General features: G+C 33.0%; 1 long non-coding RNA gene and 1 other non-coding gene across 2 annotated transcripts; both read left to right on the forward strand.

Moving 5' to 3' along the window:
• Positions 1-17252: 17252 nt before the first annotated feature.
• Positions 17253-18547, forward strand: LOC136225625 (uncharacterized). The gene is made up of 2 exons (XR_010687198.1): positions 17253-17509; positions 17756-18547. It is a non-coding gene; the product is annotated as an uncharacterized lncRNA (long non-coding RNA).
• On the forward strand, positions 17712-17873 carry LOC136228360 (small nucleolar RNA snoR143). Its single transcript, XR_010688683.1, has one exon. It is a non-coding gene; the product is annotated as a small nucleolar RNA snoR143 (small nucleolar RNA).
• Positions 18548-26181: the final 7634 nt, after the last annotated feature.

Raw genomic sequence — 26181 nt, forward strand, 5'->3', positions numbered from 1 at the left:
TTGTGTTCTTTTATCTTAATGCTATGATTTTGGTTTTTTTTCGATTGGTAAGTAATCTCTTAACCTAACTTTTTTTTTATTTTGAATTTTTATGTTCTTATGCTGCTGTGATTTGGGTCTATTGTTATTGCTACTTGGTAAGAAATCTCTTAACATACATCAATTACTAATTTGGGGTTTTTTAGAAATTACTAATTTGATAGAAATCAAGTGAGCAATTGTTTATTTGGGTCCTATATTATGTTAGATTCATATCAATTTTATATTTTTTTAATAGGATTATGGTATGAATGATCTTCATATTTGCTACAATATCTATTCATTAAATATGAAGATCATACAGTATTAACGGGTTCATAGAAATTTTATATTTTTAATAGGAATCATAATTTATATTTAGGGGGCGTTTGGTTCACAAGGGGTAAGGGAAAAAGAATCAAGAAAGGGAAACTAAAGGAAAGGAAAGGAATAACCATTAATTCCCCTATGTGTTTGGATATGTTTAGGAAAGGGAATGAGGGTAAAGGGAATTCAATTCCCTAGAGGGCATGGGGTAATGGCTTAACCTAAAGTGGAATAATGGCTTAATCTAAAGTGGGTAAAGGGAATGAGTTTTTTTTTGTAAACAAATAAGAACAAAGGGAATAAAACCCTCCCATTCCCATTCCTAAAAACCCCAAACCAAACGCCCCTTTAGTGCCTAGCAGGTTACCGTTATCACATCATCCTAAGTTTTTCATATTTCCTCAAATATTTCAATTCAATTCAAATCCTTGCTTTACTCTTCATTTAGTTATTCACTCTTCATTTACAATTACATGTTATACTCTAATTAGAGATTGATTAAAGTGCACATAATCTAAATGAAGATTGATTAAAGTGGGCATAATCCATGTGTTATAACTCCTTCTATATTTTGATTGATTAAGTGATTATTAACTTTTATTCGTATTTGTTGTTGTTATTGTTTATAAACTATAATATGCCTCCTAAAATACATTTGTCTGGAAATGAAAAAAGAAATAAGAGAAAATGATTAGATGCTTTAGTAAAATCGCAGCAATGATCTATTGATAAATTCATAATTAAAAAGAAAGTTTATCATGAAAGTCAAAGTGGGGAATGTGCAACTAATGTGAATCATTTGATTATTTACATATTTTATTTTGTGGGCAATTAGAAATGATATTGAAGGGTTGGAAAAAGGTTAGAAAATGAAGAATCTCATTATAGAGAGAATTCTTTAGTGATTTAGAATAATTTTGATTTTGTTTAGCACCTTTTGAACTTGTATTCTTAATTGTTTTGTTCTATTTCATTGCCTATTAATAAAATCAGACTTAGGTGTAGGAGAGTTCGTTAGGAGGTACCAACCTAATTGAAATGTCCGACAACCTAATTTAAAATTTATGTATGAATGGGTCCAAATTTATTATCTCGCCCCGGGCCTACAAAAGGTCAGGATCGGCCCTGGTTTGAAGAAAAACATAAATTACTTTTAAAACATAAAAAATATTATAATCAAACAAAACTTTAATATTTACGGTTGATTTCCCCAAATTTAGTTTTAAAATGTAAAAAAAAGTTATTTTTCAGACTTGGGCCCTTATGTTGGCCACTCACTTTAACTTTTCAAGAAATTGGCGCACTAAAATACGAATAAAAGTCTCACACATCTCTCATTTTCAATACACAGCCTGCGTATTGTTCAGTTCATATCCTTACATTTCTCTATGTTCTCGTCCTTTTAATTCACAAACAACTCGTCCAATTGGCAACCTGCTTGAATTTTGGAAGTCTCTAGTCTTCTCTTCTAGTGGTTAGGTACTCCTGCCAAATTTCAAATTGGTCTTTTTAATGACCATTAGAGTTACTTTAATTAATACATAAAACTTTTAATATAATTTTTAATGAGATATTATTTAATATATTTTTTTAGGTTTTTTTAATGTTTGAAATTTATTAGCAATTGAAGTAAAAAAAAAAGTTGTCATTTAGTTTAAACCTTTTTACACTATTATAATTATATTTTGAACTTAAAATTTATAAACTTGAAAAATTTTACTCTTATTTTAATTTGAGCCAATTTCATAATTAATTACTTAATTCGGTCTAAATTATATAATTTGGTGGAATTCAGGTCGATTGTGTAATTTTACCAAGTATTCTAACTTGAATTTATAATTATTTTATTGATTACTCTTTCCGTGAAAATTTATGTAACATATGAAGTTTCGGACCGATTTGGTAATTTGCCAAATATTATAACTGAAATGTATAATTATCCAATTAAATACACAACAACATTAACTATATTTACCTAGTGGGTTTGCTCAAGAGATGTTGGAGGAGAACAGTTGAGAGCAACCTTGCTTTAGAGTTAGGGAGTAACCTTGTAGTTAGGGAGAATCCTTCGCTGAAACGTGTGGAGCATCCTTACTAGGAAGTTATCTACATAATATTTATAGTATAAATACAGAGTCAGTATCAGAAATAAGGGAAGCAACATAGATAGTGGATGAGAGCAGTTAGAGAGCAACTTTGCTTTAGAGTTAGTGAGTGAATGCAGTTAGGGAGCATCCTTGGCTGAAATGTGGAGCATCCTTACTAGGAAGTTATCTGCATAATTTTACAACATAAATACAAAATTCAACAACACAAAAAAGTCTCTCAACAACAATCAACACAAAATTAGACTCAACGACTCAAGTCTCTACCAATTTCTTTCATTTCATCATTTTATTTCAATTTCTAATTTTCAATCCTTAGTTCTATATTTTTTTTCAAGTTCTACACTTTTATTTTCTATATTTGCAATCCTTCAATTTCAGTCTCAATTTCAAGTATTCAAGCATTTTATCCTCAATGCGGTATCGTTTATACTAATTAATCCATTCTTCTTCACAGTTTTAATTTAGAACCTTTAAGCTTTTTTTCCTTTAGCTTTGCACAATCTTTGATTAAAAGTTAGATTTCATACTTTTGTAAGTTTTCTATGAACTTTCTAATATGCTCGCATCAATCTCGAAAAGGCAGAAACAATTACCTTTTGAAGTTTAATGGCATACCGTGAAAATGAGTAAAGTTCAATTGTCAAGGGTGTAATTCACACATGTGTTATATGAGGGTCTCAATTTAAGTGATAAAATTCAAGAGTAATTCACTACTGTAATTGATTTTTTGGCTCATTTCACTACGTACCATTTCAAAGAAAAGACCACTACAAAAAAAAGTCTTTATTGTTACGAATTTTTTTGTCACAACATAAGCAGATTTCGTCACAATATACTTTTAGTGACAAATTTATTGGTCACATATTTTGTTGCAATAAGCTCGTCTCAATAAGTTTATTATGACGAAATTATAATTTGTCTCCGTTGTTAATATTATATTGTGACAAAATTTCATTAGTCACATTTGTGTTATATGTTGTGACTAATAATTTGTTAGAATATGTATTATATTTGGTTGCTATAAGTTTATATTAGTCTCAATATGTTACTGGTTTTGATAAAATTATACAACTTATTGCGACAAATTTTGTTAAGGTGACAAATACTATTTGTTACAATTAATTATTTATTTTATTGTGACTAATATAATATTTGCTGAAATTAATTAAATGTGACAAATTATATTTTGACAAACAATATTTGACACTATATATTTAATTTATTGTGACTACAAAATTGTCATAAATCCAACTAAATTTTGTTTCTAATGGTTATATTAATCATAAGAGATTCATTATTGTAGTCACACATTGCTTTTTATTGTGACAACACGACTTGTTGCATAATATTTATCACAAATCAAACTTAATTCTGACAAAAGAATAATAGAAAAAATTCATAACTAATATTATTATCTCAATCTAATATTCCATCAATCCGCAATAGAAATGTAAATTATTGTAAATTATGCTGACAGCGGTAAAAATTAAACTGCTAATTTAATGACAAGGAATTTATAAACATTAAATCTCAAAATATCCCAAACTTTGAGGCCGCTGAACAAACTCCAAATCCACACAAGAAAACAGCTTCATCTGTATTTAAAAATTAAAGAAAAAAATTAGTGTAAAAAATAAATACTAATACTAATCCTACATAATATAATAATATATAATAATAATAATAATAATATTGAAGAGATAAATACATTTAATCTTGAGAAGGAAAAGATGAAGAAGTTTAGTCTCACTACAAATTAAGCATTGACATAAAATTAGAAGTTATTTGCCAAAAAAAAAGAAAGAGGAATGTTGGAGTGTGAGATATATTACATTCCAAGTAGTACAACCACAAAAAAAAACACAAGGAAGAATTTCTATATTGGAAAAGTGTTTTGGTCGTTTCAACTAGTTGTCGCCAACCTATAAGCAATACTATACAAACCACAAATATATTTTCATAATCTTTTATTATCATTCTGCTACTTTGTACTAGTGATTTATATCCTAAGGATCCACACCAGTTAAAAGTCAAATCCATTTACATATGAAGTCACGTGTAACAAATATTGAAGTAGTAAGTAATGATACCGTAAATGGATTAGATATATTTACATGTAATACACATGTTTTGGTCAAAATCAAAGCCTAGGACTTTCAGCCAACTAATAAATAAGACACATTTTAACAGTTTAGCCCATATACTTAACTTTGACACATTTTCTAGATTTAATTTAAGGGAATTTATTTTTTTTGCAAAAGATTAATAGTCAAAATGAAAAAGTGTGCAATGGTCGATTTTGCAAATCATTATTTTAAATAGCAGCTGGATCAGTTTGGGGGAAAATGTGTTTGATGCTGTGAACTTTATGGCTACAAGTAAAAATATTCAGAACAGGAATTGGCAAGATGCTAACCTACATGTCAAACCAACAGTATGCTCAGGAATTTCAGCTTCATCTATACAAATCCTTTAATGAACTCTGAGAAAATGAGTGGTCAAAGTTTCAGCGAATGCAGGAAAAGTATAGATTCACTATAATCACAATCAACCACTTCAAAAAGTCAAGAATTTGGCACACTGAATTTTTTTACTATCCTATGATGATAAAGTCACAAAGTCAATAATTTACCTCTTCAACATGTGGATATCTCCAACCATTGTCATTTCTTGGGTTCTTATATTGTTCCTTTTCCCTAAAAATGATCACATATCAATGTTCTAAATTAATGTCATACAACAAAATGAACACTCAAAGGGAGTAAGAACTCACAGCTTGAAGAATTTTATCAATGCCATGCTTAAAGGCAAGATTTCAGGTTGATGAAAAAAATAAAATGAATAGAGAACATGTGTTTCATTTATCAAATGTATAACTTAGATCTTTCCGTTCAAAAACTCTTCTTGTTCACTAATTAAGTTTTAGCTATATACTCTCCTTTAGGGTCATGATTCAGTAGTTCTAATCTATTTTCGTTTTGATTATTAAATAACTTTGTTTGTTGATAAGCTCTCTTGCTTGTTATTTGTCCTCTTAACAACTATATAACAAAGAAATCACTCAAAAATGGCAGATCATTTACTTGCAAAAATATTTAATTAAGGATTACTGAAAAAGAAAAACTTAATACTGTAATGTATATATTGTTGAAATCGATTGTAGAACAAAGCCATGACCTTAACGACAATAAATCTAAATCGACTGGTTACCTTGAAGAGGGAAGCCATGTTAGACTGTTGTAAGGATCTTGAACAGAGTTTAGGCAAATATACAAATTTAAAACAGAAAATAACCCTTTAATAATAGGAAAAAAGAAACCCCAATAAAAAGCTTATCTCTACAATGAAACTTTAAAAGACTGACCATTAAAGGCGAATACTCCAACAGAAATTTGGAGGGTTCTACGGCCGAGACTTTTCCGAATCAGAAAGGGAGGCGGTGGTGCTTGAAGCTGGAGGTTCAACCGCGACCTTGATACTTCGAACTATGTTCTCCCTTGTTGCAACCACAAGATGCCGCCAGAGATTGTAAACCGTCGAAATTGATCTTCTCCTCCGTTTCACAAAAATAAAAACAGGAAAGCAAAATAAATGGAAGATCGAAGATGGTTGGTCGGAGGAATTGAGGAAGCAAGAATTTGGAGAAGGGACGATTGAAATACCAAAACTAAGTTCTTCCAGAGAACCGTGAAAGAGATGCGTGGATGGGATATTTTGTTTAGTTAGGGTTCTATCATTATTTTAGTTTAATTTATTTAATTAAGAAACTTGCAACATAAATAAATTATAATAAGAAAATAATTACTAATATCTTTTTACCTTTCTTAAGAATATTACGTAAATGTAAAGGTTTTTTTTTAACTTTTCCCCATATTCATTAGATACAAAATATTATTTATATAAATTGATAGCTAATTTAATTATTTTTTCCATTTTTTTAAATTAACAAAGTAAACAGATATATTAATGGGTTAATGTGTAAAATACACCTAATGTTTGGATAAAGAGCAATTTTACCCCTAACGTCTAAAATGATGAAATTTTACCCATTCATTAGACACTATTTTAGACGTTAAGGATAAAATTATACCATTTCATACATTATTTTAGAGTTAGGGATAAAATTTCACCATTTTAGACGTTATGTATGTTTGCACCTTAACCATATATTAATTAATACAAATTTTTTACAATAAATCATTTGAGTTCATAAATATTCTACACATGCCATCAAAAAATTTAACTCCTAAACTTTGTATTAGCATCAAAATATTCCTTTAAGTTATAATATTGAGATATAAAAACAAAATAAAATTTTGTCACAATAAAAGCTTCGTAATGACAAACCCTTATCATACTTATAATTTCGATATTTATTGTGACCAAACACCATGTGTTTTCATAGTCACAAATATTGTGACAAAACAAAATTTGTTGAAGTATACTATTTTGACAAAACTAGTGGTCACAAGAAAACTGTATTTTTTTGACACAAAATATTTGTCTCCATATGTTTGCAATTTTGCGTCAAAAGTTTTCGTCATATATATAGCTACGAGAAATATAGTGACAAATTGATTTCGTCCCAATATATATACATGTAGTGACAAAATTTTATCAGAATAAGTATTTCATCACAATCTTTTGTTTTTAATGTAATATTGTGACCAATATTTTATTTGGTCATAATAACCATATTTATTGCGACAAAATAAATTTCGTCCCAATAGAATTAGTCACAATATAAGGAATTTTTTGTAGTGGACATTGATATTTAAGTTCTAAAATTCTTTTATGTTGTTTAGTAGGTTTTTGTTTTACTTTATTTTCACAATAAAATCATTTATAGGGATCCTTGAAATAACGGCTTATTGTAAGCATTTTTTATTTTATCTCATATTGTTTATTTTAAAAGATTAAGACATATATTAATTCTGGTAATCAATCATTTATCATGGTAAGGGTATGTATTTAAAACTAATTTTAAAAAATAAACCAACTATTTATTATATTAATGGTTTTAAATTTATAATAGGTTTAAATTATGTATTTAATTTTCATTTTTGGTAGAGAATAAATCCTTACTTTCTAAAAAAAACTCTTTGTATTTTATTAGGATTTTTTTTATTTGTTGTTCTATGGTCCTAACCTCGAGTATACGAGTTTAGGGCTCATTGTGTTAACCTTGGGAAGCGACTGATGGTTGAGATTCCGCACATGTCCAATGGAAAGTCGCTTTTAAGACAGTGGCTCATCCGCTGCATAGCAATTATTCAATAAGTATTTTATTATCTTGTTATTTATTTCTTACATCTTCCTCTTCACCCTACCCAAATGCAACAGACCAGATTTCAAACCAAATAAAGATTTTTAATGTATAAATCTCTTGAGAACCTTCATTCACTGGTTTGGTTTTCTTGAACCTTCCACCATTACTATTCTCTATCTTATTTTTTATGTTTCTTCTTCTACTTGGAGTTATTGTTAGAATATATTATATTAATTAGTTAGAATATACTACATTAATATAATATATTATCATTATTGTATTTTTAGATGTATTTGAATTAGTCAATCTTGTTCATAATAGGTAGTTATTGTATAGGATTCTGAGCCTAAAATTACTCTTATTCATTTGTATTTATTCATCATTCATCTAATGAGAAAGGCAACATATTACCTTCTTTCATGGTATCAGATTCTAGGAAACTTTCTTAATCTTCCGCTATCTCTCTTTCTCCTTCAATTTTCTTCCTATTCTCGTCCAATTTTCGGCAGCCTCCTCAAGCCCAGCCGGTCGAATTCTCCCCCCCCCCTCCCGATTTGTTCACCTCATCCATCATGTCAGACACAAAATTTCACCCCGCTCTCGGTGTGTCTAATATCTGCAATCATATTAACATTACTCTTGAACTAGAAAATGTTCAATATTCAACATGGGCGAAATTGTTCAAAATTTGTGCTCGCCCCCATAAGGTTCTAGATCATATAATACTGTTTGACAAAACTCCCACCGGACCTAAGAGTGAGAGTGAAGAAGAACAATGGGTGACTCTTGATGCCGCTGTCCTTGGATGGATTTATTCCATTATCTCCACCGACCTCCTCCGCATAATTATTATTCATGGATTGACGACCATGGAAGCATGGAACTGATTACGGGATCTTTTTGAAGATAATAAGCACTCTCGTGTCGTGGCTCTTGAACAAGAGTTTTCACATACTACTATGGAGGAATTTACTAATGTTTCGGCGTATTGTCAACGCCTAAAGGAACTTTTAGATCAACTCAAGAACGTTGATGCACCGGTCTCTAATGATCGCTTGGTCCTTGAAATTGTTTCCGATTTGACAGAAGCTTTTAATGGAGTTGGTACCCTTCTCCGCCAAAGCAATACACTACCCCCTTTTCACCAAGCTTGCTCTATGCTCACCCTTGAAGAAGCCGGATTGGCAAAGAAGGTGGCAACGACCTTTCCGCCTGCTTTGGTTACTCAAACCCCGATTCAATTTCCGAGAAATAATACGCCTAGAAGTAATAGCAAACATCGCTCCGGTGGCCGAAACAATAGAAATGGGGGTTGTAATGGACGGACCGACGATGTTAGAACTGGCTGCATAAACATCGACGGAACAGGCGGCGGCGGCAGCGGTAGCGACGGAACAGGCGGCGATGATACTAACCGTCACCGGAGCAACCAGTCACCAACGGCAGTGTGGCCGGGGCAGTGGTAGCAGAAGCAGTCCATGGGGCTTTCTCCCTCCTTGGCTATTCCACCTTGTCCATATCCATCAAACCCATGGGCTAGGCCTATTTCTAATGGTTCTAATATTGCAAGAAGAAGTGAAGGGCTTTTGGGCCCTAAACCCCAACAGGCCCAGTAGCAAGCTTATTCTACTATTGCCTCAGAATATGCTCCTACTGACACTGAATCTGCCATGTACACTATGGGCCTCCATCCACCCGCCTCTCCTTGCATAATGGACACCGGTGCATCCTCCCACGTGACATCGGATAAAGGTACTCTCCCCTCTTATTTGAATTCAAGCAAAAATAATGGTATTTTAGTTGGAAATGGCCATTTAATTCCAATTCATGGATAGGGACACACAAAATTGCCGCACCCACACCCACCTTTAGCCTTGAACAATGTCTTGTATGCACCTCATATTATTAAAAATTTAGTTTCTGTCAAAAATTTACCACTGATAATCCTGTATCTGTGAAATTTGATCCATTTGGATTTTCTGTGAAGGATTTTCTGACGGGGAAACTTTTAATGAGATGTGAAAGTCAGGGAGATCTATATCCGGTCACAATAATAGATTCTAATAAAGCAGCTTCTCATTCTAGTTTTGCAGTTTTTGCCCCTTCTTTATGGCATGATCGGTTGGGTCATCCGGGTAAATCGATCCTTGAGTCTCAAACAAAATAAATTAATTGAGTGTGGTTTGAATAAAGATTTTTTTACCAATCTTGTCCACTAGGGAAACACATTAAGTTACCATTTGTTTCATCTTCTAATTATTCTAATTCTCCTTTTGATATTATACATTGTGATTTATGGACATCACCAATTTTGAGTACATCGAGTCATCATTATTATATTTTGTTTTTGGATGATTTTTCAAATTTCCTATGGACTTTTCCTTTAGCAAGAAAATCTGATATTATTTCTATCATTGTTCAATTTAGTACCTTTATTCACACCCAATTTGAACGTACTATTAAAAATATTCAATGTGATAATGGTACTGGATTTACCAACAAGATATTGGGGGATTTTTGCAACAAAAATGGGATATCATTCCGATTTTCTTGTCCATACACGTCCTCACAAAATGGGAAAGCTGAACGAAAAATTCGGTCTATAAATAACATGCTTCGTACTCTTCTTTGTCATGCTTATTTACCTCCTTCTTTTTGGCCACATGCTTTAAAATGTCAACATATCTCCAAAATATTCTCCCTAGCAAAATAAAATGTTTTCAATCACCGCTCCAAATTTTGTATCACAAAGAACCAATCTTTTCACATTTACGTGTTTTCGGGATGGTTATGTTATCCTCTATTCCCATCCACTACTATACATAAACTTCAAGCAAGATCCACACCTTGTATATTTTTAGGCTATCCGAAAAATCATCGCGGGTATAAATGTTATGATATGAATTCTAAAAAAATCAGTAACCTGAACAACACTGCTTCTGACTCGACCAAATAAACTATGACAGAGAAATTCGTGCAAAAACAGAATGAAGTTAGAATTTATTAATTTGTTGTAGGCAAGACTTGGATTGAATCTCCAAAATCTTGTCAACATTTTCCATATATCTGTAGAATTCATATTTCTTCCTAGGATGATGTGGAGTGGTGTCCCGTGGTGGAAAACCAAACCAAGTATGAAGTTCAGGATATCTAAAAGTGAATATCTTCCCTTTACAACGAAAACTGAGACGAACACGCCTCTTATTGATGAACTGAACGGTAGATAAAAACTCTAATACTCAGTTTCCAATAATAGGAAACTTCATTGATGCAAACTTGGACCATCCTAAGTTTGTCAGATAGCGATTCATGTCATCGCTTATCCCGAGTTCGTCGTTCAGGAACTCATATACAGCATTCCACAAAACTGTGCATATCTAAACTATAAATAATGTTTCCCCTCATAATGATTGTAGATTGGAAACCATGCTCCATAGGTGAAGAGATATCAACTCTCTTGCTTCGAGCAGAAGTGTTCTTCCTAGCATTTCTAGAGATTTGGTCATGTTTGTCAAATAAGATTGTGTCTGTAGGATTTAGAATTGAAGAAAGAAATTCAGAATTCTGAAAGATGAAATGAAATGGAATAATTCTGAGCCTACAGGAATACATAAGATACATAAGTGAAAGGTTTTGTCTGTTTAAAAATAAAAGATGTCAAAATGATACCTCTATGATTTAACTGACAGAAATTTTGAAATCAGATGTCTATAATCCCTTAAAGTTGTTTCAAAATGTTAAAATACAGAAAATCTCAACTGAGATTTCCGGAATCTCAACTGAGATTTCTGGATATATATTTTCTCAAAAACACTTAACACCCTATGAAAATTTTCAAAACATGACTAAATTTGAATTTAATTTTACAAAACTTATTTGTACACAAAAACCAGAAAATAAAAATAAATAAAAATAAAAACAAAAATAAATTAACCTAAAAATTAAAATAAAAATAAATTAAATTAAATTAAAAAGAAATAAAAACAAAAACTATGAACAAAAGATAAGAAAAACTAAAAATTAAAAAAAAATATGAAAACGAAATGAATTAATTTTCATAGAACAAAAGATATCCTATTGAAAATTATGCGTGTCATGGTCGAGAAATTGGAATATCGATCGCGACACGTCTTGCCAATTGGCAAGGAATGTTTTGCATTGGTCCTCCCTAGTTCTAGAATCTTAGTTGAGAATTAAAAATTCTCAGTAAGTTCAGAAATTTATAAAACGTCAAATAAAAATCACTGTAGAGATTTGTTTAAAAATCTCTATACAATCAGAAACTTAAATTACATGTGATTTTAATTCAATTGAGATTTTTTTAAATCTAAAGACATTTTCCTCCTTAAGTACAAATATTTAAGATACATGGCATATTTTCAATATCTTTCAATGAATTTTTTTTTATTTCTAATCTAGACCTGTTCATGGGTTCGGGCCGGGCCGGGTTCGGGCCGGGCCTAGTCGGGCTTTACATATATTTACATTGTCCAAGCCCAACCCAACCCGCACCATATGTACATCGGGTTCGGGCCGGGCTGGGCCAGACTAAAAAATTTAATTCCCAAGCCCAGCCCGGCCCAACCCGCTCAATTAATATTTATTTTTATATTTATATTTATATTGCTAATTAACATGTAAATTTCAACATAAAATATACATTTAAATTCTTTAGGAAAAGAAATATGTAGTTTTTTACTCAAATTCCCTGACTTATTTCCACTTCTGTTCCATTTGCTTTTTATTGTTTTTAGTACTATGATTTTTATTGTATAACATATGTTAACTAAGTTTTACAGAGTGTCAATTAATAAAACATAACTAAATTAATAATTACACAGACGTAAGTATGATTTTTTTAGCTCAGTTTTACTTTTGTCTCCAATAGTTCTTAATCCTGGTATATAGGTGCAACAGTTAATTCATTGATGTTAAGATATAAGAAAAAGAATGTATCTCATCAAATTTTATGATTCTAATAGTGATATATTTTGTGTTATTAATAATATAAGGATGGGTCGGGCCGGGCCGGGCCGAATCGGGCTTTTAAGACAAATCCCAAGCCCGTCCCATTTTATATGCGGGCTCGGGCCGGACCGGGCCAATATCAAATAAGTATTGTCCAAGCCCAACCCATAAAGGATGGGTTTGGACGGACTGGGCGGGCCAGCGGGCTCGTGAACAGGTCTATTCTAATATAATCACTATTGCTAAGCTAAAGATGAATATAGAAATTAAACTAAAATGAAATGTAAAAATTAGAATATGAAATATTAAAAACTAAAAATGAGATAATCCTTAAGAATTCTCAAGGAGAATCAAAATTATGGACAGAGTCAATTACCTAGACCGGTTCTAAATAATGGTTCTGTTTACTTACCTGAGAATAATTTCAAGTGGGAATAAAAGAAAGTAGAAATGTACCCCCAACTTTGAAATTATTATTATATTTTTTTTTCTTTTTTTTTCTTTTTTTTGCATTTTTTTAAGCGCTTTCGTTTTTTAGCGTTTTTTCAATTTAAGGATCTAATGATTTCGGTTGAATGTCCGAACTTCTGGTTCTAGCCACGAACAAAAACTATGCACATTAACTGAAACTTTCAAAACTAGTGTAAAAATCAACAATTCCTTCCTGTGGGATAAGATAATTTCAAGGACTGTATTCCCCATTCCTACTTCCTAATATATCTGTCTGAGAAAAGTTGATCGACTATTTCTTGGAGAGATAAATGTAGGTGTTTTAAGGAAATGATATGATAAAAGAAGAAATTATGTGGGTGTAATGTAGGAATCGAATAATTTTTGTACAAAGAGAAATGATGTTTTGGTGAAGGGTTAGTGTATAGAAAAGAGGTAAATGTGTTTGGGAAGAGGTAAATTTTCTGGAAGAATCATCTGTCACGTCTGACATCCTGTTTCATAAAATTTTCTTTTCCTTCTGATGTATCTGTACTGGATTTCTTTTCTGTAGACTCATTCTCTGAATTTATATTGATGGTCAAATCTCCAGTTTATCTTTGAAAAAACTTGAATTTTTTATCTGCAAACATCTAAATGCAAACGTTAAATAACAATGAGGATTTAGTCCTAGTGACCATCCTCAATAAATAAATAAAACTATAAAGATAAATAAATATATTGTTAACCAAGGTTCGGAATAAAACACGAAAAATATAAATTTTTGTTAAAAATTTGGCGTTCCCCGGCAACGGCGCCAAAAACTTGTTGAGCGATTTCCGCAAGTGCACGGTATACGCTTGTAGTAATAAAGGATATCGAACCCACATGGAACGCTTTTTAACTAAAACTTTATTTAATTCGGTTTTAATCTCGTGTTTAGGTTTAATAAAAGAAATACGTTTAGTTGATGGAATAGGTTTTGGTAAATTAGGATTAGATAGAAGGATTATATCGAGTTTAGAGAACAATTCCGTTTTGGAATTTTGATTACAAAACATATACTTCCGCAATTGGAATAAAATAGATCTTTATTTTCATAAAGCAAAGTAAACAACTTTAACTTTGTGAGATTATGGACATGTAACAATATAGTAATTTACTCAATTAAATGGCTTCGAACCATAGAAATCCCTCTAGCGTAGAGATGATTCCTACCTTAATCAAACTAGTGTTTTACTTCCGATAAGCCGCGATCAGCGATCATGTCATCCATAAAAACTAAATTTGTTAAGTGTTCAACAAAGTACTTATATGAATAAGATGGAATAGAACGTTTTAATAAAAACACCAATATATCATTTTGAAAATCATTTTGTCAGAACAATATCAAAATAACAACCGTAAGAATGTATTGAATAAAGAAGGTATATCATTAATTAAATGTGAATTTTCACAAGTTAACAGAGAAGTAGAAACTTGGATAGCATTGTAACGAAGACTTTGAGATCCGGGTCATCAATCTTTCTCACAAACTCCGTAGGCTCGTCAAACCTCATGCGCTTCAGCCGTCAATTCTTCTCGCTGGATCTTCGGAATAGAGACTGATCTCGTCCACTATCAGAATGAAAACTAAACTAATACTGTGTTTATAACTAATCTAAATACAATTCGTGTACAACACGATTGCTTACAGAAATGAACTCTAACTTTCTGATTCTTTTCTGAATCAGAAAACTCTACATAACAACTTTCTTCTCTAATTTCTCTAACTTTTCCAACATAACCAACCTTGATTTCTGAAATGAATCACTTATTTATAGTTGTTGAAGGGTTGTAAATGACGGGTCGTGTCTGCTGGTGAAGGGTTGCTTTTATCCGAACGAACAGACGCGTTTTTCCGTTTTAAACATGTGTTTAGTGTGTAGGAAGACTTGCTATCGCGACTGAGATTCTGAAAATCTCAGTCGCGATAGGGGATATAGGGGCGAGCTTGAATACGTTGTTTTCCCCCGATCTGGTCTCCGCAAGTCGCGACTGAGATTTTGAGAATCTCAGTCGCGACAGAGGGATTTTCTCCCTGGCGTTCGACTACTTTTCGTCCTTCTCGAGCGTTCTTCTGACTGATATGCATTCTCGGTACGTTTTTAAGGGTTTTCCTCCATTTTAGCTCCGTTTTCGCTCCTATTTGGATTTAACCAAATATTTAGGTACCTTGCATCAAAGAAGTAAATAAAGACGTAAAAGTATTCCAAATGCATATAATTAACACGATTTCAATGTAAATTTAACGTATTTATATATGATATTTTAGGTATATTTTGGGCTTAACAACATGCAAGCTTTAAAAAGAATTATGAGGTATATCCAAGACACTTTTGATTATGGGTTACACTTATATAAGACTTCTACAACGAGTCTTCTTTCCTACACGGATGCTGATTGGGGTGGATGTCCCGACACAAGATGCTCTACTTCAGGCTATTGTGTATATTTCGAGGACAACTTGATTTCTTGGTCGGCCAAGCGACAACCTACCTTATCCCACTCTAGTGTCGAGGCGGAGTATCAGAGGGTTGTTAGTGTTGTAGCCGAATCTTGTTGGCTCCGCAATTTATTACTTGAGCTTCATTGTCCAATTCAGAAAGCAACCTTGGTTTATTGTGATAATGTAAGCGCCATTTATCTTTCCGGCAACCCGGTCCAACATCAACAAACCAAACACATCGAGATGGATATTCATTTTATTCATGAAAAAGTTGCACGCGGGTTGGTTCGAGTGTTACATGTCCCCTCTCGTTATCAAATAGCAGACATCTTCACCAAGAGCTTGCCCTTGGTTCTTTTTGAAGACTTCCGCAACAGTTTTATTGTTCGTCATTCCCTCGCTGTGACTGGGGGGGGGAGGGTGTTAGAATATATTATATTAATTAGTTAGAATATACTATATTAATATAATATATTATCACTATTGTATTTTTGAATGTATTTGAATTAGTCAATCTTGTTCATAATAAGTAGTTATTGTATAGGATTTTGAGCCTAAAATTACTCTTATTCATTTGTATTTATTCGTCATTCATCTAATGAGAAAGACAACAAATTACCTTCTTTCAGTTATGACAATGTTGTTGATTTTCACATCTATGTAGAGTTTAAAGCCATACCTGATGGGTTTTCTCTAATTTAAGTGACGAAATCAATTTTGTTCCTATTCTTTTATTTCTTTCTTACGAGAAGTATTCTCATTTTGTCTCTCACTAGAAAAGAAGACAAGTTTGTTAGAGATACTATCACTATTATCTCTACATATCTCTAATTATCTTCTTGTTGTAAACTAAGACTGAAACTCTAAGAGATAGTTACACAAATAATACAATATACTAATAAGATATTAACAAGAAAATAATTATATAGATATGTGAAGATAATAATAATATTATCTCTAACTAAGTTGTGGACATTTTTTTTGGCTATAAACAATACAAATGGTCGAGATGTTGAATACAATGATGCTCAAAATGAATACTTCAATAATCAAGTCTCTTTTAAGTCGAAGATATTGGTATAATTTACTATCACAAAGTTTTAACACGTTAGTTTTATATATTCGAGAGCTTAATTACACTTATAATCCTTTAAAATTGTCTTTATATTTTATGGTTCTTTGAAAAAAATATAGATTTCATGAATATATTGCTTTTAATGCTTTAGTTCTATATTTTATAAAGCTAAATATATACTCATGATCCTTTAACTTTGACTTAAATTTTTTTACGGTTCTTGAATTTTAAAATCTGACAAAGAAGTTTTTGATTTAAATCATATCAATATCTTCGACTTTGAAGAGACTTGATTGTTGAAGTCAGTAGTACTTACCTGGATTCTGAATGATTAAATGAATTTGATTATTCATCGTTATATCTATATTTAGTAAATTTAAATCTTAGAATGCTTTAAATCCTAATTTTAAAATTTTAATAAATTTACATCTAATAATAAATAAAAAAGTAAATAAACTTATATCTAACAATAAATTTTATCATTCATGCTCCAAATAAAAGCTAGTTTTAGTTGAAGTACTCTAGTTTAGCATCAAGCCCAGCGCAAATTCTACAATGGGCTTGCTTGAAATCCCTAAAAGGTTCAGACTTTCTTCTATAAATTAGAAAAACCTAATCTCAAATTTCATCCTCCTCCTTGACCTTCAGCCGCGGCTGCGATATTCATCCTTGTGCTCTCTAGGGTTTCTTTGTGTCAAGAATATAGTAACCAAATGGGTAGTGATTAGAAAGAGAGAGGCTTGAGTGGGATCTCACCGATCAAAACCCATTTCGATTCAGTAAAAGGCAGAGAACTAGAGAATGCCGCCACTCTATCTGCTTGAAGAGTAAGGCTTCGGTATCTCTAATTCGTTTTCCTTTTACCTGTTTTTATCTCGATTTGGGTATTCCACGATGAGAGTTCTAATTTTTACACTTGATATGAACCTATATTTTCAATCTCTGTTTTCTTGTTTTAATTTTGATCTGCATATGTTGATTGAATGAGGAAACAGTTAATTCTCATCTGTTTTCTCGGTGAACAACAATGCAGAAAAAGAAAGCCTGATTTCTTCCTACTTTGTTCAAATCAGGAAACTGTATTTGGGAAAATAGGAATGGAATTAGGCAGCGGCCAGACAACCGTAGTGATGGTTTCCACAGATTGCAGGTTTTTGATCCTGTTTGTCTACTAATTTCCATCTCACATTTTGTTTTTCAAAATGCCTTTAAGGTGTTTGTTCATATGCCTCAAAGAAACCTACGATCAATACGTATGATCACACATACGTTTTGATCGTAGTATGTACTGAGATTGACATTGTTGTGAAAGGCTTAGAATCAAATCTTATAATATAATTATGCAAATATTCTTTGATAAATCAGTAGCTGTTCTTGGATATCTAATAGGCCTATAATCAACCATTATCTGCTTATATAATCATAGCAATGAATGGATTGTTGAAATATTTTAGGACTGTTGCTAAACTAACCCCTTTCTATGTGGGTATAAATTTAGATTTCATATAAGTTTCGTCCATGACAGCAATCCAAATGATTATCAAATATAAATTTTATAGCATTGGGTATGATGTATATCTAAATACTTGTGTAACCTGTTATAAAATTAGGGCTGTAAATGAGCTGAGTCGCTCAAGTGTGGCTCGGTGGTCGGCTCGGTAAATGTTTGGCTCGATTTGTAAATGAGTCGCTTATGAGTATGATTTACTAGCTTGGTTTGTAAATGAGCCGAGCTTGAGCGGCCAAATCTTAGCTCGAAAGCTGGCGAGCGGTTCGATTAGAATATTTATGAATACATTTTTGTATAATTTTGTATTAGTTCATAAATATCTAAACTTAATATTATTTCATTTTCTATTGGATGAGTTTATTTGCAAATATATTAAATAAGTAATAGATGAATTATTTGTAAGCATTTTATTTATTTATTCATGAATTTTGTTATATTGTATATGTATGCAATTGAAGAGTTAGTTGTGAGTAAACTTTATAAATATATAATTAACGATTTATTCACAATCAATTTATTATTAAATAATTTTCTTAATGAACTAAATTCAAATAGAATTATAGATTCGGAACAAGTTTAGTTCGAGCTTGTTTATTTTCTAATGAGCTGAGTTTGAGCAAACCAAAGCTTGGCTTGGGTTTGGTTTGGGTTTGAGTTCAAAGCTCGATAATTTTATAGCAAACAAAGCTTGAACAGGTCAAAGCTCGGCTCGGTTTGATTACAGCCCTATATAAAACTACTATTTACTTTTTATATAAAACTGATTTTTAGAAAAACAACTTTTACCAAAAACAACTACTATTATTAATAATTTGTCTTAGCCCACAATACTTACTAACCATTCCCTTACTAACCCCTTTAAACCCTTCATCCAATCAAGTCATTAGAAAAACAACTTTTTCAATAACATAATAAACATCGAATTGTAGTTGAACAATTTTGTCTATCACGTATCATTAGTAAAGATGGTTGTGGAATGTTGTATGTATAAACAACATTGTAAATCAACAAAAGAATTTTCATGAGAAAACTTTATTTTCAGGAACATCAACAAGAGGATTTTCATTAGAAAACTTTATTTTTTAGTGCAAAGTCATTCAAGTCAGATAAGATTGCCAATATTTTAAATTTATTGATATGAAATTGCCGTTGTATAGCTTGAAATAACAATAAAAATATTAAACATGTTTAAATACCAAGTTACATTTCTAACTATCATATAACAAATTTATACTGAGAGAGATTGGAGCGGTTGTGGAAATGGTTAGAAATGAAATAGATGAGTTTATTTTGGATAAGGTACCAAAATAGGTTTAAGGTTTTTGTGTAAGTATTAATTTAGTTTTTGTTTGGAAGGAGGTTAATGGAAGTGAATGATAGTAATGTAATGTTAAATATCAAATTAACTTTGTATGGAAGTTGTTTTTTGAGAGTAAGTCTTTGTTTGAGAGGTTAACGGAGATGAGAGTTAAAGAAGGTAGTGGGAAGGAAAGTGAAGTGATGGAAAGGAAAATTAGAAAGTAAGTTTGTTTAGGAGTTTATAGAATGTAAATGAGATTAAATGTTTAAATTTGTTTAAAAGTTTAAATATAGAGAGAAAGTAAAGTAAATTTATTCTGCAGAGACAAAAAAATTTTAATATATTTTACGTTACTTTACTTAACATCCATTTTGGAGGTTAGAGTTTGAGAGTTTATAAAGAAAATAAACATTTAATTTCATTAACATTCATTCACTCTCCAAAAATAACTATCAAACAATGTTAATTTGATATTTAATCTTCTATTATTGCCCTTCTAAAGAATCACTAAATGAATGTTAATGGAAGTTAAATGTTTATTTTCTATAACCTCCAAACTCTAACTTTCAAATTGATGGTTAATAAGAGTAACATAAGGTTTCTTAATTTTTTGTGTCTTTGCAAAGTAAATTTAACTTTCATTTCTCTTCATATTTAAATTTCCAAACTTTTAAACGATGTTAAACATTTAACATCGTTTACATTCTATAAACTTCCAAACAAATTTAATCTTTAATTTTTCTTTTCATCACTTTGCTTTTCTTTCCATTATCTTCCTTAACTCTCATCTCCATTAACCTAATTCATGTATAAAAGCACAAATTTATGTTTAATGTTTAAAAAAACATACCAATTTAAATATCAATAATATAATGTGAGATATTAATACTACTCTATTAAATTTTGTCAATTGTATGTGGAGAGAGAAATTATAATTTTAATGAAGTAATATGAATGATTTGTACATTTTGTTTTCAGGATCTAAATTGGTGTTCTTTGTTAAATGTTAAGACTATGTTAGTGCTATTTTATGTGGAGTCTAAATTAATATTTTCTAAAAAAACCTTATGTTTATTTGGTACTTTATCTTTTTTATTTTTAAGAGAGTTAATTCAGAATTATATATTACTAAATCTGAAATAACCAATAACATAATTACATATTATTGTATTTGAAATAACCGTTAACATGTCTTTATTTGTAAATTAAGAGAAGTTTACTAAAATTTATAAAAATGACATTTTTAAGATTCACAAACTAGAAAATGAATTAGATTGATATTAGTTAGGAACTAAGAAGATAATGGAGGGTAGTCTTATTAAAATTAATGTAACAGTGAATGGTTACCATATAGGGATAAACATCCATTCCTCACATTAGTGGAATCCCTAAAATAGCAAAATAATACTAACTTGCTGTCTACAAAAACCCATAACAATTAACAGGCTAACTGTTATCCTACTAACATACTTCCTAATATAGACCTTTAGCACCTTGTTGAGCCCTTTATCCACTTGCCCCACTTCTTTAACAATGCCACCATTTTGAAGCTCAGTCTTTTCTTCAAGTTTGAAGTTGGGGAATTGAGCTTTGATGTGAATTTCATGCTCCCAAGTTGTCTATTCTGCATTTATACTGCACAATTAAATAAGAGTGTTGTTAAACATAGCCTCAATTTGCCACATCTAGCTCCGTGAAAGGATGAAAATACCCTTTGAGGCTTTGAGGTGGGAAATTGGAGAAAATTTCATCTCCCGGTACGCGGGTGTGAGGTAATCACGTCCCACCACAGGATGAGGCGTGATAGCCTCACGCCTCACCCTGTGGTGAGGTGTGATTACCTCACGCCCGTGTGAATAAATCCCCAAAAAAATTGATTGTTGATGATTGTGGTTAACTCGAATTGACCTTTTAGAAATAAAAATTACGGCATTTTAACTCGGATTACCCTTTAACAAATAAAATTTAACATAAACATTAAAATAAAAATTAATAAACATAAAAAAAGTACATATAATATCAAAAGTGTTAAATGTAATAAAAGAGTACATATAATTACAACATTTAGTTCACCCAATGCCACGCGTCCATAAACTCATCCATCTCCCTCCTAATGAGTGGAGCATCCTCATCAGATCGGTGGGTAGCCGCTCGCGGGTGACACGCCACAACCAGTTAACCCAGTACAAAAATAAATAAATAAATATTGCAAAATAAACACATATAAACTAATACTAAATAATAATATTAAATAATAATAAACTTACAAATTCGATGTTGGCGCGAGCATACTGGACCGGTCCCTCCTGTGGTGCATGAAGGAGATGAGGATGCGAATATCGCATATACCAGTCCATGTAAGCAGGATCGTATCCAATTGGCCGGCATCTCCTCCGATCAATGCCCCGAGTCGATGGAAATCTCTGCCAAGTATCCTCAACTGTGACAGAGGAATGCGTGAGCCTGTACGATAAATACCTCCATGGTCGTACTGCTTTATCAGGTCTAATACGCTCAACTAGGATAGGTTGAGTATATCCGACCTGTCGCAATGCTCGATCCGGCATATACGGCTTGACAATGTCTCTACATCGTATCCAATCGGCATAGGAAACTCGAAGCTGATAATCATCGGCTACAGGACCATAAGGCAACCACGTCACCTGCAATAAAATAATACTCAATAATAAATAATATACTATAAATAATACTTAAATTAATACTAAAATTTATAAAATATTATAATACTATAATTAATTCTAAAGTTTTATAAAATACCTCTGCTGTCGTCATACGGTCCAGCTGCCCACGTATGGTATCTAGTCGGACGGTCGTCTTCCCTGGTACCCCGACCTCCCATCTGCATGCACGGAGACGGTCAGTTGGGATCCTGTGAGCTAGTCTATGCGGCCGGAACACTCGAAAATACTCGTATATCCACACTTGTAGTAGGGTCAAACATCCGCATATACCAGAACAGTCTCCTCTGCTCGCTATCCCCAGCTGCCGATACAACGTGGAAAGTGTAGCAGACCCCCCATGAAAGTCCAGCTGCCCCTCTGACACCGCCATGAACCTCAGTAAGATGGGTCGGCCTAATCCTATCTCCACTCTTGTCAACAAACAAAGTGGATCCGAGCATAAGCCACATCCACGATGTGGCCCAAGTAGCGTCATCCCTACCCTCGATGACAAGCTTTTGTACAACATCAACAAATACACTTCCACCACTCTAGTAATGTCGGGTCGGCTACAAAAGATGCTCTCAATCCACCCCGAACATCATCATGCACATGGCATGCAGCCGCTCAGTACTGGGAGACTTGGACACCATTGCACCATCGATCGGGATACGAAGAATCTACCATACATCATGCAGTTGGATAGTCATCTCCCCGAACGATATGTGGAAGGAGTTCATATCAGGCTGCCACCGCTCCATGAACGCAGTCAACAGCGGAGTGTTGAGGTTCCTAAACATGATAGATGGAAGGTGAGACAACCCAGTCTTCTCGATCATATCCTTCAGCTGTAAAATGACACATATACAATTACTGAATGTTTTTGAGGTTTATAATTAAAAATACAAATTACAATAAATGTTGACAAACTAAATTATTCTTACCTCGGTGACGCACTAGAAAACCACACCCACAAATTCTGACATGTTGATGCTCTGTTGTAGCATGTCAGAAACGACCGAAGCTCTCCTCCCAACATCCATGAGGCAACATGTCCTAGAAAACTAGGAATTACGGAACCATCAATGGGGCCACCATCCACCGGTCTACTAACAATCCAGCTCTCGTCCTCACTAGCTTTGGGACGTTTGCTGGTCCCTGAAATATAAAATTATACTTAAACTATATTAAAACTATAAAATTATACTAAAATTATAAACTTATACTAAAACTATAAAATTATACTAAAATTATACTAAAACTATAAAATTATACTAAAATTATACTTAAAAATACATGTACTCGCAAAGCGACCTCCTCTGCACTGGGTCGGCTATTTGCCCTGGGTCGGCTACTCATTGACATCCTCACCCTTGCCATCACGTCTAGCTGCAGACTGTCGCAGTACCTGGGCTACCACCTCCAAGTAGTCCTCCATAGAATCGCTATCAGGTTCTCGGTCATCAAAATCTGTCGTCCCCTCTGATCCACGAATATCGGGCTGATCAACAATCAGACCCCTCCACACCTGCTCCTTCGCAGCCCCTCTTCGCCTACGACTAGATATATCAATACCACGCAATCTCGTATGCCGTGGTGTATCCTCCTCGTCGTCCATATCTAGACGACGAGCAGATGACAGGATGGATTTCCCCCCGATAGTAGGCCACTCCGTCTACAAAAATTACACTAAATTAATCTAAAAATGTAACATATAAATTATAATCAAATTAATAACAAAATTTCACATACAAATTATGATCAAATTATACTAAACATTTAACAATTTAATTTAAATGTAACTATAATTAAAAAAAAAAACCCCTCGGGCGTATGAACATCACGCCCAACCACAGGTCGGGCGTATGGCTATCACGCCCGCACCACTGGTCGAGCATGATGTTCATACGCCCGAACCACCGGTCGGGCATGATGTTCATACGTCCGACTACGATTCCGGTGTTTTTTAAATTTCACCCACAGATTCGAAAACGAACCGTAAATAAAAAAAATAAAACCGTAAATTTTACCATTTTCGCTTTCCCTTTACGGCCTCTTTCACGATCCATGATTTGGTTCAAAAACTAGTCCGGATTTGATCGAAGAGTGTATAGGGTTTTTGAGAGGTTTTGTCTTTTTTCAATTTTTGGGCAAAGGGTAGTTCGATCTATTCCTGAGGCTAGAGGTAGGAATTAGTGGCTAGGTATAGTAATTTACTTAAATAAGCTATTGGTTCACCTGTTCACCCCTCTTGTATATTTTCCTTGTAGCCAACATTTGTTTTGAATGATAAACCTTTCAAGTGAAACTTCAAATCCATCTGGAAGGAAGGGTTGACGTAATTGGTTTGCTCCCTTCAGTATGGAGACATGAAACACTGGATGGATCTTGAATTGTTGTGGTAACTATAGTTCATATGCCACCTCTCCAGTACGTCTGAAAAGGCCAGTACGTCTGAAAAGGTCTATAAAAATGAGATGCTAGCTTATGGTTTATTCTTTGAGTCATTGATTGCTGGCGGTGTGGCCTTAATTTTAAGTAGACCTTGTCCCATTTTTCAAAGCACACATCCCTTATCTTTTGATCAGTCATTTCTTTCATTTGATGTTGAGGCGTTGCTTAAATTAAACCATAGTTAGCGCAACGCTGGGTCAGTTACCTCTCTAGCCACCCATTCCACTTTTATCTCTCCCGGAACAAACTGTAATAGGGTGGGAGGTTTTCTTCTGTGGCCCATTTGAACCGTGTCACATATATCCTCCTTTAAACCTTTCACGAAGGAGCCCCCATATTGCAACTTCGGATGGCAGGGAATTAATGACACCACCAACTCGAATTCCTCAATAAACTTTGTCACCGTTCCTCTTTGTTGTAAGGCGGCTAGTTCTTCATAAGGGTTGGGAAGGTTTGACTGCCCAAATCGTTATAGGAACTCTTTCATAAACATTTCCCATTACTATTCTAAGTTCAATTCTCTGAGAATCATGAATTGGTTGATTGTCGGCCCTTCCATACATATCTCTGCGTTATCAAGTCTCAACCTTTCTGCTATATGATTGATCCTGAAATAGGGTTCTTCCCTCGTCAACTACCTATAAAGATCTACACCATCAAACATAGGAAACTTCACCTTTCGTCCCGCCAGATGCAGGTCTGTATTACAAGAGTTGGTATTGTTGTAAGGAGTTTTGTTTCCTCCAAGTTCAAGTTGGCTCCTTCGGATTGGGCATGTACTCCCTTTTGTGCCTGCCACGTTCTCTGTTTCTCCTCGAGAGGCTGAGTCTTCACCGCCTTCAGCCTGTTTCTCTAGTCTCTTCATATAACTCAGGAACTTAGCTCTGAAATCCTTCAAGGAATGCTTTATTGTATCCATGTTGACTTGGATATTGTCCACCTGTTTTTTGACTCTAGTAAGGTGTTTCACCACCCCAACAACTTGCTTTTCTACCCCCACAATTCTTGCTTTTGTTGCTTCAAACCTTATTTTGGATTCTAGGTTCCATCTCTCCATCGGTTTTAGACATCCGACAGGTCGGATCAATGGGAGAGTATGATGGAATGGGGTATATATATCTATTATTTTGTTAGAAAATTAATTATGTAGTTAAATTACGAAGATTAAAAAATGAATTAGGTAAAAATACAGGGATTAATAAATTGTTTACTCTGTTAAAAAAATTAGTAAAAAGTTTTGAGTGAGTGGTTGTAGAATATAACCATTGGAGAATAATAGTATAATGAAATAAGGTTTAATGGATTGATGACGTGACATGTCCATTGAGTGGTTGTGTAGTATAAGCATCGAAGATGCTTTTATAGTATAAATTTGTGTTGTTGTACAATTTCCAACTTCTTAAACTCTGGCCGCCACAACATATAAAACCAAATGGGTTGTCATTGGAAACAGAGAGGCTTTATTGGGATCTCACTGATTAAAACCCATTTCGATTCCATTAAAGGCAAAGAAGAAGTGAATGTCGTCGCTTTTCGCTTCGTTTTTCTTTTACC

This window comes from Euphorbia lathyris, chromosome 4 (genome assembly GCF_963576675.1).
Source record: "Euphorbia lathyris chromosome 4, ddEupLath1.1, whole genome shotgun sequence".
In the NCBI taxonomy this organism is placed as follows: Eukaryota; Viridiplantae; Streptophyta; class Magnoliopsida; order Malpighiales; family Euphorbiaceae; genus Euphorbia; species Euphorbia lathyris.